Source organism: Heliangelus exortis, chromosome 9, assembly GCF_036169615.1.
Source record: "Heliangelus exortis chromosome 9, bHelExo1.hap1, whole genome shotgun sequence".
Lineage (NCBI taxonomy): Eukaryota > Metazoa > Chordata > Aves > Apodiformes > Trochilidae > Heliangelus > Heliangelus exortis.
In genome coordinates this window covers 12,646,859-12,666,094 of record NC_092430.1, presented here as the reverse complement: position 1 = coordinate 12,666,094, position 19,236 = coordinate 12,646,859, and positions in this window count along the sequence as shown.

Here is a 19,236-nt window from a genome sequence, read left to right as displayed (position 1 = left end):
TCTGCCCATGTTTTGCAATAATACCAGATATTTTGTATATCTGGAAAAAAAAAAAAAAAAAAGGAAAAGAAAATGTTTAGCACAGCACTGGAGTGGGGAAGTTGAATCAGACCTCCAAATGCATGTCAATAAAGAGGTGATAATTAGAGAGAGAAAAAGCAAAGCCTTCATTAGGCCAGAGAATATTTGAGTTGCATGGGCAAACTGTCAAATTGAGCACTCCAGGGATGACAGTGCCTTGTGAGACAGCCTGTACCTGAGTGCATGGGGACAGTGGCATTTGTTTGTATAATAGGGACATGGTACCAGGAAGGGGGAGGGCCTGGCCAAGAATAGAAAAGCACTGTTGTCTGGTTTGGTCTGGTATATTCTTATTCTAGTCATCCTCTATAGGAGTTTAATCTTCTGCTCAAGTATTTTAAAAATAAATAAATGAGTGGTTCTGTCTTTCAAAATATAGGAGGTGATATGGGAATGTGGGGGATAATGAAACCACATTGTGAATGTATTTTCTAGTTTCTGAGAATTTTGATAATTTCCAGATGGTCACTTGTGAGTTCATCAAACATTAAGAGTGGTTTTATAGACTGCAATATATATTCTAGGAAACCCCTAAAATGTCTAGGAGGTCTTGCTTTTTTCCCTAACTGACCACCAATTCTACAAGGAGTAACAAAAAAGAAATTCATATGATAGCATATCTTATGAATTTTTTTTTTCATGGACTATATACATATATGCGGTGCACAAGGGTCAAAGCCCCAGCTGTACAAGGAGTAAGTGCTGAAGAGCTTGTATTTTATATTAGCTGAAGTTGGTATTTTAAGTAGTTTCAAGCAAGCCTTTTACAAAAGTCAGAGATGCAACTGGCACTTGTTAGCATACTCCTCCTTGTGAGTTTTTTTTAGCTAAAAAATAATAGACCTCTTTACTGAGAATCTTGAGGTATAGAAAAGTTACCTCTTGGCTGGGATAAGAGAAGCATAAAGTGGTTTGTTCCCCTTGCAGTGGGTGAGAATGGAACTGCTGGTCAAACAGCCCATTGAACACCCAGCACAACTTACTAAGGCCATTTTCCAGGTTAATTGTTTCTACCTGCCCAGCTCCAAAATGTGCCCCAGCTTTAGAAATGCACATACATGCCCCACACATCCCCCCTGTTGCTGGGTTCCTTTCTCCTCCCTTTTGTGATTATCTTTGGCAGTCATTTGTTATCCAAGCACAAGTCACTAAGGAATTATACAGATCCTTACGGTACTTGTACATCATCCAGGTACTTGTTCTAGACCTGGGTCATTTTCAAGTAGAGGAGTGGATCATTAGACATGGGACAAGAAGAGTAGGCGATAGCAGCAGCATCAGAAAAGAAAGATCCATTTTGGCTACTCTTGTCCAAGGATTGTCAAATATCCTAGGATATACTAGTAGGAGTATACTAGTTCTTATTGCAAAGCAGCTTGTGCTATCTTGACTCTTTTGAATATTTTTAGATAAATATGGCAGAAAGAAAGTATTTCTGTAGTTTGGGCTTCACCTCTACTGTCTTAGCTGTCTGTCTTCCTAGAAGATTCTATTCTATTGTGCCACTTGCTTTTGCTATGTTATCAATCTAAAACCACAATCTTTTTTTTTTTTTACTACATGGGCGTGCATCAAAGCCATACAGTCAATCCACAGTAATAATATTTTTAAAAAAGCATACCTTTGGAATATACCTGAGTTGAGCCTAGAATTGCCAGGGAAAATCTACTGCTTTGCCATAGCCTTAGTAACATCTTACTTATTCTCAAAAACTAATACTCAATTCCAGAATTTGAAAGAATGCTGGAAAACCCCAGCCACTTCTGTCCATTTCCTTAAGCGAGCACTCCTAGGTATCACCAAATAATTCATTAGTTACATCTGGCAGCCTATGGTTGAAGATAGTGATGTAAAGAGGAGTAAAAATAAAACCAAAATATTTAAAAATACTGCTGGGGAAGATGAGGAAAAAAAAGTCCTCACGTAACACATTTCTGCTGTTCTATCTGTATGCCAGTATGACATACCTGGATGTTTCATTCACCAAATTACTATTTGTTATTAACAATAAATAATTTAAACCCAGAGTTTGCATCACTTCTTTAGAAATTGTCTTATGCACATCCAATGTAGTGCTATTTGCCTTAATACTTGTGGGGATTACATTTAAACCAAAACTTCTGGGAGCTGAGCTTGCCCCTTGGAGTGTTATTTTGACACCACTAGTAGATTGAAATAAGCCACTTTAGGAGTCCTCTGTGTGTTCTTCTGCAAATCAAATTATCTACTAGCTAACTGGGAGAGCAATAAGAGCAAAAGACAATTTGTCTGGAGAAAGGAAGGGATAGGGAAGGGAAGAAGTAAGAACTCCAGTTATGGAATTTGATGTATTCCTGGAAGAGAGGAATGGAGATCTTGAGTCTGTTCACAAATTCTGGCCCAAGTGTGGTGGGTACCACTGGAGACAGATCTGCCTTGCTCTGTTCCTCTTTGCTGAAAGTCTGTCTCTACCTTGCTATGAGAAATCCACAGACAAGGCCTGCTATAAAGCCCCTCAGTTACTGGGAGCTGGTGTTTTTTCTTTGTTTTTCTTTTTTAATTCTTTTCCTCTGAACGCAAATATGTCTCATCCTAGTCCAGTGCCAGCACTGGGTGCTGAAGCTGGAGGTGTGAATTTAGGCAGTTAAGACTGAGGATGTTCTGTGGACTCTGCTCTGCTGTATCTGGATAGACTTTTAATGACCATGGGTTACTAGGATAGTGGACTCCCTGGGCTCATTCAGAGTAGGAATTGGTCCGAGCTGTTGAAGCCGTGGATATGCCCATGGGAAGGCCAGGGCTCCTCCTCTACTTTCTTGGAAAAGGTTTTGGTCTTGAACCTCTTTAAAAGGCAAGAATATTACTTCCTACCCATTCTCATTTCTTGATGTTCTTTTTCAATAGGAGATAAGGTATTCACAAATGAGGAAAGAATGGACTAGTGTTATATAATGAACACTTTGGTTAACTTGTAACTAGAAGATGTTTGTAAGTATGGTTTTAGGACCCCTTTTGTAAAGGGTTGTGCATGCAACATTTCCTGGTCACACCTGCAGCCTACCAGAACACCTCTCAGCCTGTGGATTTGCGTGGTGTTAGCTACCATGGGAGTTTTGTGGGTAAATCTTGCTGTTGATTCAGAAAGCCATACCAAGCCTGGGCTGTTCCTCTCCCCTCTGGCCACTGGTGAGCCCAGGGGGCAGGTGCCAGATGGCCCTGGGAGCTCAGGGGTCACTGCCAAGGACCAGCACAGCTGACCAAGGCCCAACAAACCCACTCAACCGGTCTCCAATGTCTTGCTACTGTGCTCCTCAGCATGTATTCCCCAAATATTCTGGGTCCTTAGGGTATCCCCACTTACCATTGCCCCAGATAATGGGAAAATGGTTCATTTTTGTGGATGCAGTTGGCATTTTCTTCCACTCGTTTAGATTCTCTAGATGGTTTAGAAGCTCTTGCAAGCAGGAACAATGTTTCCATTGCAATATCATGGCTACAGGTGCTGTGAGGAAGTGGTGGCTTTTTCAGGTCATAAGATATCTATTTGTATGAGAAATGTGTATCTTTGGCAGTCTGCTAAATATTACTGCTTAAATCTATTACAAGGAAGCACAATTTTCTGTAACTTAATTTCCTAAGCCTAATGAACCCAGTAAATTTCCTCTGATGTCTTCCCAAGTTAATATGTTAAATCTAATTTATTTGGCAAAAAATTGAACAAATTTCCTCTTAATTGAATTAACCTAGAAGAAAAAAAAATATTGTTATGGAAATTTGTGACTAATCATTCACAGATGTGAAAGTCCTGATTTTGGTTTCATTCGTTTAATATCTTACAACTGCTATTTTTGTTTTACATAATTTAACTAGAAATAGCTAATTGACGCATAGATGTATTTGAAAAGCTTGATAAATGATATGGAATTACTTTCTTGTAATTTAACATTGTTGAAGATTTTTCTGTTCTATGTGATTATTTGCATATTTATTGAGTATTATACTTGTCAATTGATTTCCTTGATAGATTGCTGATGTTTTTGTGGACACTGCTGAAGAGTAAATGTTGCTTTTTCATTGAAAATAAGTTCCTAAACAATTTTGTCTGCTAGATCTCCAAGTGGTGCAATAAGGAGTTCTCATTGTTTGTGTCCTAACATTGGAAAAACCAAAGCACTAAGTCCCAGTAAAATCCAAGGCAAACCCATAACTGGAAGCAGGTTCTGAATGTTGTTTATAGTTTCCTATGTGCGCTACTTCAATTTTATGTAAACAGGGTGTAACTAGAAGGGATATAGTTGCATATCCTCCTAGTACAATAATTCATATTCTTCAAGCCAACAGCAATAGTCCTGCTTTCCTGCCACTTTCTTAATATATGTGGAGAGAGCTAATGTAAACAATGGAGCCAAACCTCTGACAAACCCATTACAAGAGCCACTAGTAAGTGCAAATCCATGTATGGCCTCTAAGCATTCATGCAGCTGTCTCCACATTCTGATGTGGCCCATGCTGCAGGAATCCTACTGCTACCTCGCATTTCAAAATTACCGTGGGTATGAAAATAATAGAACGGGCTTATTTCTGCTCCTACATCTCTGCCAATTTCAGAATTACTCGGGACAGAATTTTGATTTAAAACTGTAAACCAAAGATCTTTAATGTTCTTGCATTTTAAAGTGCTATTAGTGATGTCCAATCTTATTTACAAATGGTTCAGGAGTTTTCCTGCTAGAAATTTTTTGCCCAGACATTCTTACCTTTTCCAGAAAAACACCAGTGGTATGAAAAATAGTCAACAAGCTTCAATACGAAGGTCAACACTTTGAGTATTAAAATCAGTTTACAGTATGTTTGCTTGAAGTGCACATAAATTCAAAGAGGCAAGAAGTATAAACAGAATAGCTGATTTCTTGGATGCACTCCAATATAATTATAGCTATTCACCCTTGTGACAATTTGTGTGTGTAGCTTAAAGCTATTTGCCTGCCCTAAGGTACAGTAGCAGTATTTTTATACATCTTTGTATCTGATTGAAATGCAAAACTCGGTAAAGCTGGAAAAGATGCTAACAAGCTTAAAGAAATGTATGAGTAAAATTAACCAGCAGATTGAATGTGCATTTTGACATTTGTTAGCAGCAACACCCAGTTCCTGGTACAGGTACCTCTCATTCTCTTCAGTCTTGAAACTGAGATATCCCTCAAGGATTTGTCACTAAAATAGTGTATTTCTAATAGGCAATTATGAAAAAAAAATCATCATCCATCACATTTATTGCAAACATCTCATGAAACAGTAAAACATTTATGTGGCTATGGAAGGCAAGTATGTTGCTGTGTAATACACTAAGATTTGCATATAAAGAACAGCAGGCAGCAAACAAGTATCTTTTCCTTTCTTACTCCATTTACACAAATGTCTTGGATGCAATGTATCTATTTAATTTACATCAAAATGTTATAGCTGCAACACCTGAGTGATATTAACTCTCATTAGGTCTCAGAAGCTCCCCAGGTGAAGGTAACTGCTGGTGCTGCTTCCTTCAGGTAGGGTCCGTCAGGCGTGTGGCACCTTGTCACAGCCTATCTGTCACCCAGGAGGCACAGCTTTGTCTCAAGCTGATGTGCACCTGTCATGGATGTGTATACATATTATTTTTTTGTTAGAGTTTCCCTCCCTCCAATATGCTTTTTTTCACCATGATTGCTCCTGTCAGGATTTTGCTTTCAAGCTGACTCCAAGGATATCAGGACTCAATATTGTTTCTGTGTGAAGAAGAATAAAATGCTGTTGCTTGGAATGAAACAGCTTTTCGTGAGGGTGTGGGGCAGGCATCACTACTGGCTGTCGATCCCGACAGCTGCTAATCACTTCCTTCTGCTTGGCAAACACTCAGAAATAATTTTCTTGAAACTTTTTTTAATAGCTGATAGTTCATCTATCTACTATGGAGCTGTATGTACTGGGGGTATAAAATTACCAATAAAATATAAGGTTATTTGTGTGTCAGGGCTGGTAACAACTGTCTCTATCTGTGTTTTTCTCCAAGTCTTAAGGTAAAATGAAACAGGCAGCATTGCAGAGAAGAGAGAAATGAATGACATCACATTGTACAAACCTGTGGGGTTTTTTGACATTTGACTTTCAATTATAATTAAAAAAAAAATCTGCCTTCTATTTACTTGTCAGAACCGAATTTAGTTCTTACATGTTGCAAGGAATTCACCACGTTAAGATATTGATATAACAAATTGTCAAATGTTTTAGAGATTGATTCTTGCTGACCAAAATGGGCTTTCAGATTGGAAGTCCTTTTTTTCCCAGAAAACACCTGCTGAGACAGGAGTCTGACTGCTACACAAAAGAAATATATGGTTTATTTAATCTGCTTCTATCTAGCAGATGCTATCAAAAATAGCATTTTTTTTTATGGAACAGTACCTAAGGATTTGGCAAAGGACCTTGGTTAAAATGGGCTGAGTGGCCGCTGTCAGGCAAGTCTGAACAGACTGATTGGTTGTTCCTTCTGTCAGTCTGACTGCCAAATTATGACAGGCCACACAGCAGGGAGCAAATGATCATTAATACTTCATCCCCTGGGACACAATAAACTGCCATTGACTTGCATACAAATAAAATACGTAAAGCTTGTCAGGCAAGGTGACAGAAAATGGTGCTTTTTTCACAATGATTTTATAGTACAGTGGGATGTGATTGTTTAAGCCACGTTTCTGTACTGTGCAGTGTGCAATTCTAGCAGCAGTATCTTTGAATTCGTTCCAGTTTTAAAATTTTTTAGTTCTTTTTCCTGATGTTTATTTCATTAAAAGAATATAAGATTTTGGACAGAATTCTCAGCTATACAGTGGAAAGTTAACAACAGTTTTTGCAGGAAAACACTTCCCTTGAGTCTCTGCAATGCTTCTGCTACCTAACCTGACACCAAACCAACCCAGGTTCTCTGGATGTGATGGTGAGATCTCTGAATGGGTGAATACAAAATCTGATGCCAAGAGATGTCTATTGGAACAAAGATTCCCAAGCTAGAAAAAGCTGTTGTAAAGTTAGCTGTTGTAAAGACTAAGCTGTTTCAAGATAGAAGAAAAAAGAAGTATTATATTGTATTATACTTTTGGTAAGGTCTGAAGGAAGATAGAATTTGAAGAATTTGCTTAGCCTCTGCTTCTAGTAATGCTATTCTGTTCTGGGGAGTGCACAGAAGCAGATAATGACTGCTTTATGAGGAGATTTTGCATGTTATTCCTATAGTGTGTTTCATTTGTTTGTTTTCTCTTTTTTCTTTTTTTTTGGTTTTGCTTTGGGTTTGGGTTCTTTTGTTTGTTTTTGGTTTTTTATTTTTGTTTTGTTTTGATTGGTTGTTTTGTTTTTGTGTTTTGGTTTGGTTTTTTTGACATATCTACCAAGGAATTATAGAGCTGGTTACTGCCAGGCTCACAGGGATACTTAACCAGTCAGACTGGAGCCTTTTCTCCTTTAAGACTTCCCATGAAGATTTATGGGATACAGTGTTTGTCACTTTGTGAAAGCAATTGGTTTAAATATTTCAATTTCATTCAAATTGCACTTTTTAAGGAAGCAAAAGATGTTTTATCAAATACTGTGCTCGTACCAATGGATTTCATCTACAGTTTCTAAGTCAAACTCTTTTGCTTATTTCACTTTCAAGGAGGGTGGAGAAATTTGGACTACTTTGCCAAAGTTGATTCTGAATTAATGCTTTCACAGTTTGGTTCTACTTGGGTTTTGGGTTTTTTTTCCTTCTCCTGGTCTTAATGACAAAAAGAAGAGTTTGTGATGAATGCTCTCTCTTGATTGAGCTGGGGGAAAGAAATACTGGAAGTTTCATGTGAAAATATGGTTGATCTACCTGTGTTCTCTTTTTGGGTTTCTGCCCCTTTTATGTCCCAGTGTCACTATAGCTATTGTAATGTCACCAAGGTAAAGACCAAGTATGGCAAACCACCTATGCAAGGCAATTCTCTTTATCTGAGAACAGAGCATATGTGCCAATTGTAAAAGTTTTGATGAGAAATCTGCCAGTGTTTTGCAGGAAGAAAAAGTTTAAGTATTGCTGAATCCATGGCACCATTTTTCTCATGTGTGTGACTGATCAGAGAAGGAAAATAAAAATGCTAAGCGAAAATACTTCTTTTTCACTCTTGCAACTTCCCTTGTTTCTATTCTTCCTTTGTGCACTGAATTACCTTGATTCTAGACAACTGCTGCACTCTGTGGGAATGGAGCTGCAAAATTAAGCAGTGCTCTGGAAAGATAGGAGGAAACTGGGATGCAATATGACTTTGCCTTTTATGCTCAAACATTAAATGGTTGTGGGTTATTGTTTTTCTGTCATTAAAGAAATGGAAGAACACCTGCTGATTTCAGGCCTAAATGGAAAAGTAAATAGTATCTTTAATAAATAAATTTTCTTTTGGCAGAAGTTTATATTAAAGATAGGCTTTTAAATAGATTTTTCACAATAGGCCTCTTATATTAAAGCTTATCTTTATATTAAAGGGAAGACTTCATAGGGCAAACCTGGAGACTAAAAGCAGACAGGATAAGGTAATGGCTGCCTTGAATTCTGTGTGAAATTTAAAGTATTGTGGCTCATTGCTTTGGGGTTTGTGAAGTTTAGTGATAGTGGGGGTTTTTTCCACAGTAATTTTACTTCACCTTCCTTAAGTCCTATCCCTTCTGGCTTGTGCACGCAGAAGCATGAAAGTTAGGACTGATTAGATTGGCACAGGCATTGCAAAATCCCAAGAAAAATACTACTTTTAATGAGAATTGTGTGTATAACCCCCTGCTTACTGCAGTGACAGTTCACCCATATGACTCTGAAACATTACCAAAAACCCCCCAAAAAACTGATAGCTCAATAATAACTGCTCAAGATGCTTTTTTTTTTTTTTTTTTTTTTTTTTTTTAATTTTAAAATTCAGTGGCCTAAATCTTCAGCTAGATTGAATCCACCTCCTTCCACTGGATTTACGGTGGTTGTAGAATTGGCCTGTTGTGACTCAAACTGCAAGGTATGCAAAAGTTTTGACAAATCCAGTCAGAAGAGGAATGGAAATGAATATGGGAGTTTCAAATGTTAAAACAAAGCATTGACTAGAAAAAAACATAAACAAAACCAAACCCAAAATATCTTAAAGTGCTGCTTGAAAACCCTAAATTCCCACTGCATATGTTCCAGCAATTTGCTCAGCTTTGCAGTGTGTTGTATTCACTGATCGAAGAAAATTTCTCATGAGAATGTTTAAAATGTCACCGAGGTTCAGTCTGGATCAGGGTGCAGGTGGCTCTACAAAGGCTTTGCTGAGGGGATGTGTTTATACAGTTGCTGCTGAGGGATGGTATTGATTGGCTGGGCAACTCATAAAACAAGCGACCTCACTTTCATCTTTGTGGTTTCTGTTCCTTCAGTAGATAGAGAAATGGTTTTAATTATTCACATCATCCATTTTAATTTTTTTTTTTTTTTTTACTTTTATCCACCCACTATCTTATAGCCAAGTAATATTCTCATATTCTGATTTCTGCATAAAACACGCAAGGGGGGCAAGAGTGGGCAGGTAGATAAATTTTTGAGAATACAAAAGCTGATGCTGCCTCACTGGCAAGTTTAGTGCAAGTCAAGGTGTGCTGAAATCTTCAACCTATGTGAGTGTGTCTGTTTGGGTCACCTTCAGGATGAGGGAGTGCTCAACAGCAGCTGACCTTTAGGTATTGCCACAGTATTTCTTGTGTTTTTCTTGGATCTGTGACCTGTATTTTTAGTGTTACTGATTCTACATGTGAAAAAAACCTCAGCTTGCTTCTGTTGCAATCCCTGTTGTCTCCCTCTTTGGCAGATGATTACAAAACGCCACAGCCCTGGTGTAAGCAGTGTTTTGGAATGTGAACAGTAAACAGACTTAATCTAACACTTGGATTTCCAGGCAAAAAGTGTGCCATAAATAATTACGGGGAAAGTAAGATTTAAAGTCCAAAATGCTTAAAATGGAGACGTAATTCTACTGACAATAATTGATCCTCACTATGCTTCTGGTCTTAGCAGGGCATTTCTGGTGTAAAGCATGGTCTGCATGGCACTCACTCCCTGCATCATCCCAAGTCCCCTCCTGCTTGGGCACAGTAAAACAGTTTCAGGCTGTGCTCTCTTTCTGAAGGCTGTACTGAAGGCTGTATTCCTTTTTCCTGCAGGGGGTAGTTTTATCCCATTACATGACAAGTTGTTCATCTTTCATATACCTTTGGAGTTGGGGCAACAGCTCAAGGTCATTTAATGCTTCTTGGTTTTGCAGTTTTTGTCATCTGTATAACAGAGGGATGTGATCCATAACATATATGGGTATTTTGATGCTTTCAATTACAATTTTCCGTTCTTTCATGTATTAATAGTTGCTGAGGAGAAAGGTACTACACATGCATGTGCAGATTAGAACACAGCACGTTTTGCTTTTTTGTTTGTATTTTTAGGAAAAAAATTAATATGCTCTTTAACATTTGTGGAGGAGTTAACAAACCTAGACAGAAATCATCCTTGCTTTTAGGAATGAAACACTTTACTGGCTGTGTTGTCAGCTTTAGTTAGCATGTGAACTACTTGGTAGGTACATATTCTCATCAGGACCTGCATGTTCTAATCACCATCTTCACAAAATTTTCAAGGAGTAGTTCATGGTCAAGATAGCTACAGCTATCTTTTCTTATTCTGTAATGCAATGGACTTGAGTCAAGCTTTCTGATGAAAGAGCCTGTGAAATTACCTGAGGTTTTCTCACTTTGTACATGTCTGCTTCTCTGGAATTGCTCTGCTAAAAAAAAAAATAAAAATAAAAATAAAAAAAAAAAAAAAAAAAAAAAAAAATCCCTTGGAGCTGTGAGCTACAACACAGTTGCTTTTTCTAAATGCCTACATTTAAGAAGCATTCATAGAAATTATGAAAGCTGCAAAGTCTTTGCTGCTTACTGGCTTCATAGACAAAAGATAAATGTGAGGTAAAGAAACATAAGAAATGATAAAGCATTAGAGTTTTTTGGTGGCCTGGTTGACAGCTCCAAGGAAAAGCAACAGATAAAGAAAGCCTTCTTTCTGACTCTGAAATGGCCTTAGAGGTCTAAAGAAGTGTCTAGCAATGACAGTCTCGGGTATGTTACATAAAAATGCTCAAGTATTCAGAAATAGCATGTCATATATACAGGACAGCAAGTAAAAGGAGGAGGTAGTATGAAGGGGAGAGTTCCTTAGTCAACTGTTGGAAATGATTGTTAAGACAAAGCTGTGTAGGGAATAGAGATTTTTCTGTAATTTTTTTTTTTAGATTCTCCCTTTTCCTTCAATCTAATTTTAACTTTAAACCATCTGTGATTATTTTCTTTTTAAATCAAGCTGATCTCTAAGGGATAGGGGGGCAGAGAAACAAGAACTAAAAGCTACAAGGTGGGAATCCTCCTTTAGGTGGTCTGATGGAGAGCAGCTCCAGAGGAGATTGCTGGTGGACAGTAGGAAAAGCTGCTTCACTCTATCCATAACAAATATGTAAGTAAATTATCAAAACAAAAAACAAACAAAAAAAAAAGGTACAGCTTTTCAAAACCTTAATTTATACTTCCTTCATATTTAGCAGTCCTATCTTGAACACAGTGCAGGTTTGAGTATGTATATATTCTTTTTATGCTTGTTTTGTTTCTTCTCTTGCTTCAGCTTCTCTCTCAGAAGTAATAATTTGAGTGTATAGGAAAAAGGGTGAGCTGAGAGCAGAGGATGCATATTCCCCATCCCCAGTAAGATAAACTAGGAGCCCATGTAAATGAGGCATACAGTCTATAATGAATTGGGCTGATCGTGAGGATGTGTTCAAGTCTATCTCCCAAAGTTCATTAACTTTATGTAATATAGAGTGGCAAGAATGATACCTATGATTTCTCCAATTAAAATGATAGTTTTGTGCTTTTCTGTGCTACAAGTTAGTGCTGTGAGAACATGAAGCACAACACCTAAATGCCACCCAGCTGCAAAAGTGACAAAGTGAACCTGCCAGCTTTTCCTAACGGCATCAGGAATATCGGGCACGGCTGCAACTGCTTTTTGTTACTGCTGGAAACTCTGGCAGCTCCCCAAGCATGGTAAGACCAAGGCACTTTGCCTCTGCTAGCATTGCTCAACAAGTCATTAAAATACACTATGGAAAACATGAAAACGTATGCTCTTAAATGGAAATAAAAAGAAAGCAAATACCTCTTTAAGTGTATGGTATGTGGATACAACTAAGAGAAGGCTATAAGCAGTTGAGTATAGCACACCACCCTGCTCAAAAGAAGTATAGGATTAAAGCTTTGCTCTGTTTTGAGCTCACTGCTTGTTAATAAAGAGTGGATAGTAACTGAAGAGATGAAGAGGCTGTATTGTGAGACACCACAGAGCACTGCATGTGTGATGTTCCTTCTGAAGCCTTAATAACCGTTTGATTTCTGACCCTGAGGTGAATTTTGTATACTCATATGCATGAAGGAGGTGAAAGGATATGCACTGAGATATGCCCTTCTTTCCTAACTGTGTTTTTATAAGCGACATAATTGAGGTATAAATAAAATAACAAAGAAGGCTTTTGTAGGTATGTGTTATTATTTAAACTACCAACAGTTGTCTTCACATTTGCTGGTATTTTAGATTCCTGAATTTTAAATGGCACAGATTGTCCTTTACCATCTCCTGTAAAATGCTCTCGATACAGAATACGTCTTAAGGGAAATTTCTAGAACTCAGAGCTGTAATAAACAGTCCAAGGAACTTGAGTTCCCTGCTCATCTCCTGTTTGTCCTGTGGCATCTCTAACGATAAAGAATACAGCCCTAAAATTGACACTTAGCAATAGGGGAGCCCATATCAGTTCCCTCAAATTAAAATGGGGACCTGGCACATTTTATTTGCTTAAAGTGTCTGCCATTATATGGAATGCCAAGAGGCCACCCCCTGCTGACTTCCATTCAGATGGATGAGAAACCTATGGATAAATTACCACCTGCAGCGTGTGTTAGCGGACACTGAAAGCAGCTGTCACTGTAGCTCTGTAATTATACAAGTATTCTTCTAATATTATACAATTAGATGGCCCCATCTCCCTTTCTTTCTCTTGATAATGTTTTTGTAGGTGTCAAGAGCACTGAACTCTTGTGAGTTCAGACTGAGTGCTCAGTCACTTCTCCGTGCAAATCAACAAGCGTTTTCCTGATGCTCCTTGAGCTGGCTCCCTTCCTATACCTTAAGTTGTCTTCTGCTGCATTTTCAGTACAGTGTTAGTGCCTTGTGTTGTGAGATAGCACGTAGGAATGGCAGTCAGTAAGCAGTCACACCTTACTTTGATCAGAGTTATCAGGCAGTGTTTGCTGTTAGAAAGACACAATCAGCTTTCCTTCCTTCAGCAGAGGCTTTTTGCAAGCATTTGGTGGCAGAAGTGTTACATGGGAGATGGACTAAAATGTGTCAGCACATCCTTTATGCATTTGAGGGGTCTTTGTACTCAAAGGAATAAGAAAGAAATTGGATTGTATGAAGCAACCTACCTTTTTCAAAAGTGAAAAGATATGGTACAGCTCTTACCTGGGGAAACCCTCATAGCAGCAAATGGTTAGTTTGTTCTTGGAGTTGTTCAGAAAAGCATATTTTGCTACAAAATATTTCTGCCATTCTCATTATGGTCTCCTTTTTCTCTCCTCAGGATGCCAGTCTATAATTAGAAGTGAGTTTATGAATACTAAAAGGTTGGATTTTCCTAAAGATTTGTAACAAAAATGGCTGCTATTCTGTTTTCCCCCCCATGCAGGATGCAAGTGAGTTGCCATTTTACAATTTAGAATTTTTGATTTTGTCAGTTTCTTTTGTATTTTGTTTCTGAAAATCTTTATTTGAACAATAAACTGTGGTGATTTTTTGCTGCTGTATAGGGTATCAAAGCTTACTCCCAGGAGGTGGCATTCATTCTTAAGTGGTCTAAATACTTATCATTTAACAATCTACAAAATCTGCCTGTTTTACTTTTTCTGTATTTCTTAATTTAGGGAAAATCAGTTACAGATGTGGATCTGTTGTTCTACTAACCTTTTCCTGTTAAATTAAATTTTTAAATAAGATTTTATTTAACACTGAAGTTGCTTATTAGTACCTGCTTTTTTACCTGAATTTGGGCAATGTCACAGTGAATTTTATATTTGAAAGGCTTCCTTCTTGCTGCTGTTAAGGTACTCCCTGTAAACAAAAATTGTGAGCCACTTTTGAGTGTGCATTTAATTCTGCTCTTTATGAGATCCTCCAACACTGCCTCTGCAGAAAGCATGCAAAGATTATTAAATTGGGCTTCAAAAGCAGCTGTAATGATAAGCACATTAACCCTCCCTCTGCAGGCCCTGTCACTTGGCTGTGTGAGCTGTGCTGGTAAACTGGAGTGCAGACTCAAAAAAACATTGAGGGAAACTACCATTTTACAAACTTGTCCTCATGAGACAGCCATTATGAGTGGTGAACTGGGGTAGTGATGTTTTAAATCACTGGAGTTGTAGAAACAAATGTGTGTTTTGCTTAAATGCTCCTGCACGGTGGCACCCCAGGACCTGCCATTGGTCCCTGGGGCTTTTGCTGGATGCCTGGTGGGTATTTACACAAAACACAGCAGGGGAGCAGGAGACCGGCTGAGATTTGGTGTCAAAGCCAAAGTCAGTTCACTGCCTGCAGCAGATTGCAGGTTCTCCTGTGTGTGTGTGATGTGATGTGATGTGCTGTGCGAAGACACAGGTGGACCAGAGCTGGACCAGGGCCACCCTACCCTCTCCCATCAATCCTGCAGCTTCATTTCTTTTCCATTCAACAGGGAAATATGCAGAACCCAGGAATCTAAAGATGTATTGCCTTCCTCATCTCTTCCTAAAGATTAGTCCCTTTTTTTTATTTTTACATTCACTCAACAATAGATTTTTGGCACTTCACTGGTTAATCTGGACATTTCAGAGCATATAAATGGATTTAAATCAAGTTGCAGGAGATAATAAAAGGTGCATATCCTGTTCTTTGGATGTCCTGAAAAGGAATTTTGAAACCGCAGAAAATGTACAACATAGTCTTCTGTATTATTTCTTGAGTCAGTGTAACTATAGAGCTTTTGAGAGCAGAAATATGACAATAACAGAGCATCATTCTAAATTGATAAATTAGAAGACCAAATCACGGTAACAGAATGCCCCCTATGGTTTGTCAGGGAGTATGTACAGTAGCATCGAGAGGAATGTTTCTGTGTTTACTTTCTCTTCGTAGAATTAGAATTGCAGAAGCAAAATCAGGCCGGCTTTTCTCAATAAAGAGGTCAGGTGCTGCTAATTTAGGTGCTTTAAATCTCCTCCTTTTTAGCCATCCAAAGCAATTAGGATCAAAAGTTTTTTCGGGTGATGTGATGGCGTGAGGAGCGGCAGTGGAATTCATTCCCATAGGAGAGAGTCGAGCGCAGGGCTGGACCCCCGAGCCCGCCCCGCCGGGCAGCGCCTGCTCTGCAAGTGCAGGAACCGCCACTTGATGGCACCGCTTTACCACACGTAGGGAAAACCAGCAGAATTTGACAGTGGAAAACTGTAAACCTGGAGGCACCCAGGTTTCCTCGGGACCCGGTTGTTTTCCATAGTTTCTCAGCTGTTTTTCAGACCTTTCCCCACGGTATCCCGGACCCATCACGGCTCTATGCCCGTTTAGGAATTCCCGTGTTACAGGATTTCATGTAGCAGGTAGGTGGCTCCTTCAGCAAGCTCATCTTTACAAGCAGAGTGGGTGTAACGCATCACTAGATGCTACCACACCAGTCTTACGTCGCCTCAGCAGTAAGTTATACAAAAGATAATGTGCAAATAATGACAGGACAGTTTGCTAGTAAATTAGTGCTCTTTTTTTGATTGAGGATTTTTTCCTGCTTCACCACATCCAGGGAGAAGTCGAAGGCAAGTCTTCCCCCTTGAACTCTGAGGTCCTTTGTGGTCTCATGGTGTCAATGAGGTGAAGACACCCTGAACCTGCAGAGGAACTTCCCAGGCAGTGCCCTGGGTTGCTCCCTGCAGTGTGATGAAGGCCTAAAGTGGGTGAAATGGATCAGGCCCACCTTTGAGCTGTGGGGTGGTTCTCTTTCAGTTCCCATGGAAAATTCACTTTGAAACCTTCCCAATGAAAAAAAAGAGATGTGGCTGATCCTTGAATGGTGGTGAACTGGAGTCAAGACAGGTCTATAGGTGCCTATGTGTGCACACATAAAGTAAGAAAAAAAAAAAGTGTATTGGCTACTGCAGGTCACTAACTAACCAAAGAACAAATGTGTGTAAGCTTGTTGTTGAAGCTGGTTGTGTTTAATGTGATGTAGATGATGTGATGTCTCCCAGGATCATTTCAGGATTGTGTCTTGGATCATTTGTATTTCAAGATTTAATAATCTTGATTACACATTTTTTCTCTTTCTGCAAGAATTAAAAATTGTGGTTTTCATATATGTACATCTGTGCAATCTGGGGACTGGGTGGTAGGGGAAAATACAGGGATAAGGTGAGTGTGATTTAGTGGGAACAGCTATTAGACATTGCCAGAATGTAATATTGAAATAATGAAAATTATTTTGGTCTTCTGCTTTTAAGCTGGAACCCCACTACTAAACTGTAGGCAAATTGTTTTAGCAGTCAGCACACTTTGAAAAAAAGAGACATTTCATTTCACTGACAGCTTATGGTAGCAATCCTCTTGCTACGACTCAGAGACAGCCTGTGTGTGTCTGGAGTAGGGAGTGCCTCTTCTTCATCACTCCTGTTTGTTTGTTGGATTGGGACTTAATTCATTGCTAAATTTGCCTAAGCTAAGGTTAAAAAAGTGTTTGTTATTTCAGCTACTGGTCCATAGGCATATATATATGGTAAAAGCTAAAAATCCATGACAAGACTTACAAGGCAGTTTGCCTTCCCCTCATAGCAAGGACCTCACATGAGTTGTGTTGTCAAGGGGAGTGCAAGAGGTTATATAGTTTTCCATAATCTATAAAGCTTCTCCAGAATCATGTCATTAGCTTTCCTGTGGTAGTGCACAGCACAGCTAATAATGCAATTATGGTTCATGTAGTTAAACTATGCTATTGATATTTTTTTCCCAGGAGGCCTTCATTTCTAGCAGTTCTAGTAATCCTCATTGTACAGCTGTATGGAGTCTGCATTTCACTATGAGGGAAATAAGATTGCAAATAATGCCATCTTTCCTAATGTCTCTGTAAATGCCAGATTAAGTAACCATTAACCAACTGTTAGAGTCTATAAAATGCATAATTCTGTGTTAAAAAAATACAGAAGAGGCCGCAATCGCATGCCAGTCACCAGAATAAACTATTATATTGGAGTAAATGAGAGCAAAATTGAATCCAATATTTGATTATTCTCATTTCTTGCTGCTCTGATTCATTACATTTTCTGGTTTTGGAATGCTAACTCTTCCTCTGTCTGCCTACTGTATTCATACTGTAAGTATTAGAGTAAATGAATGTAATTATCAACTGAAAATGGTGTGCGTGTTTAGCAGGTGGGGAATCTCCTTTTAACTTCCCATCAATCCTGGAGTTCTGTACTTTTACCCTATACACAATAAATATGAGAGCTGGCAATCACAGGGAAATTAAGATGCCATTTAGTTTATTATTAGACATTTATTTATGCCTCCCATTAAGGAAATATCTTTTTTTTTTTTTTTTAGAAAACTAATTATTCCATACGTGGCAATCCCTAATCCAGCAAAAATCTCAATCCTGAGATGTTGGAACCCTCATTCAAAAATAAGAGGATGAATAAGGATTGACTGATTCCATGGTCTCAGCCATCCACAATTAAAATTGTTCTAAGAAGATAAATTGTTACAGCAATGAATCTGTGAAAGTGCTGTCCTCTTTTCTTGAGATATTTTTTCTCTTCCATTAACTGTTGTTTCTATTAACTAATGTTTCTTCTGAGTAAACTGCTAAACATATTGTGTAAGCCTTCAGAAAAGACAACACACTTTTCTTTTAACATACCTGGGCCAAAGGGTTCAAAATGGACACACGGTGTTCCAAATAAATACACAGAATGTTTGCTATTAGATGTCTGAGGAAAAACCACAGGTATGTGAAAGATTCTGCTAATTAGGCTTCCTTGGTGTACCACATGGAGATGGAAAGGAGTTGAAAATACAAATAAAGCAAACTTAGCTGAGGTCTTTAGATACTCTGGCAAAAAGTTGTTGTTTGAGATAACAGACTCTCCATGTGCTCAGTATCATTAGAGAGAATATCTGACATTTTCCTGCATAGAGGCACCTGCTCCTTAGGGATCTCATGGGATAAACAGCAGTCCCAGTCAGACCTAAGGGAGATGAGATAATGGGACAGCAGGACCAACTTGAACCATCAGAGCATCTTGTTATGGGCATAGAGCAGCTCCTGCCATTCCCTGCTGCAAGTGCTTGAGGAGAGTGGGACTGCAGCAAGAGAGGGCAGAAAAACGTAAGTGCTGTTCACATGGGTTTTCCATAGTAACCTCTGTGTTTACATATCTCAACTCTTTGTACCCTACTAATGTTACTTTTTTCTCTTACATAATAACTGCCGTGATTTTTGTTCTTTGGTAAAGCGTTGAAAATAGTCAGCCTTTTTACTTTGAAATATTTAAGAAAAAGGCCATCAAGAAATACTACTTGGAAAAGTCATGCAGGCATAACTTCCTAATGTTCTTGTTTGCTCTCACGTGTTTTACAGATAGTGCTAGGTCACAGAAGAAGGCTGGCTTTATATGACAAGGAATTCTGGAATTATGGTTAGCAATACATTTTCATCTGCGCAGACGTTTTCTCCAGTTTTTTTGCTAACCTCAACTTTTGGCAGTTTGTTAATGTTTTCTTCTCTCTTTTGCTTCATGCAACAGGGAATCTGAAAAGTGCTTTGCAGGAATTTAAATTTGTTGCTTTTGTGAATCAAAACCAAAAGGAAAATGATGTGATTTTTCACAAGTGAACTGTGATAGAAGGAGAAAAGAACATAAAACAAACCTAGGGGAAAAAAATCAAATCAATTTCCCAGATCTGTTTTGAGCAGACTAATGAATTAGTATGTC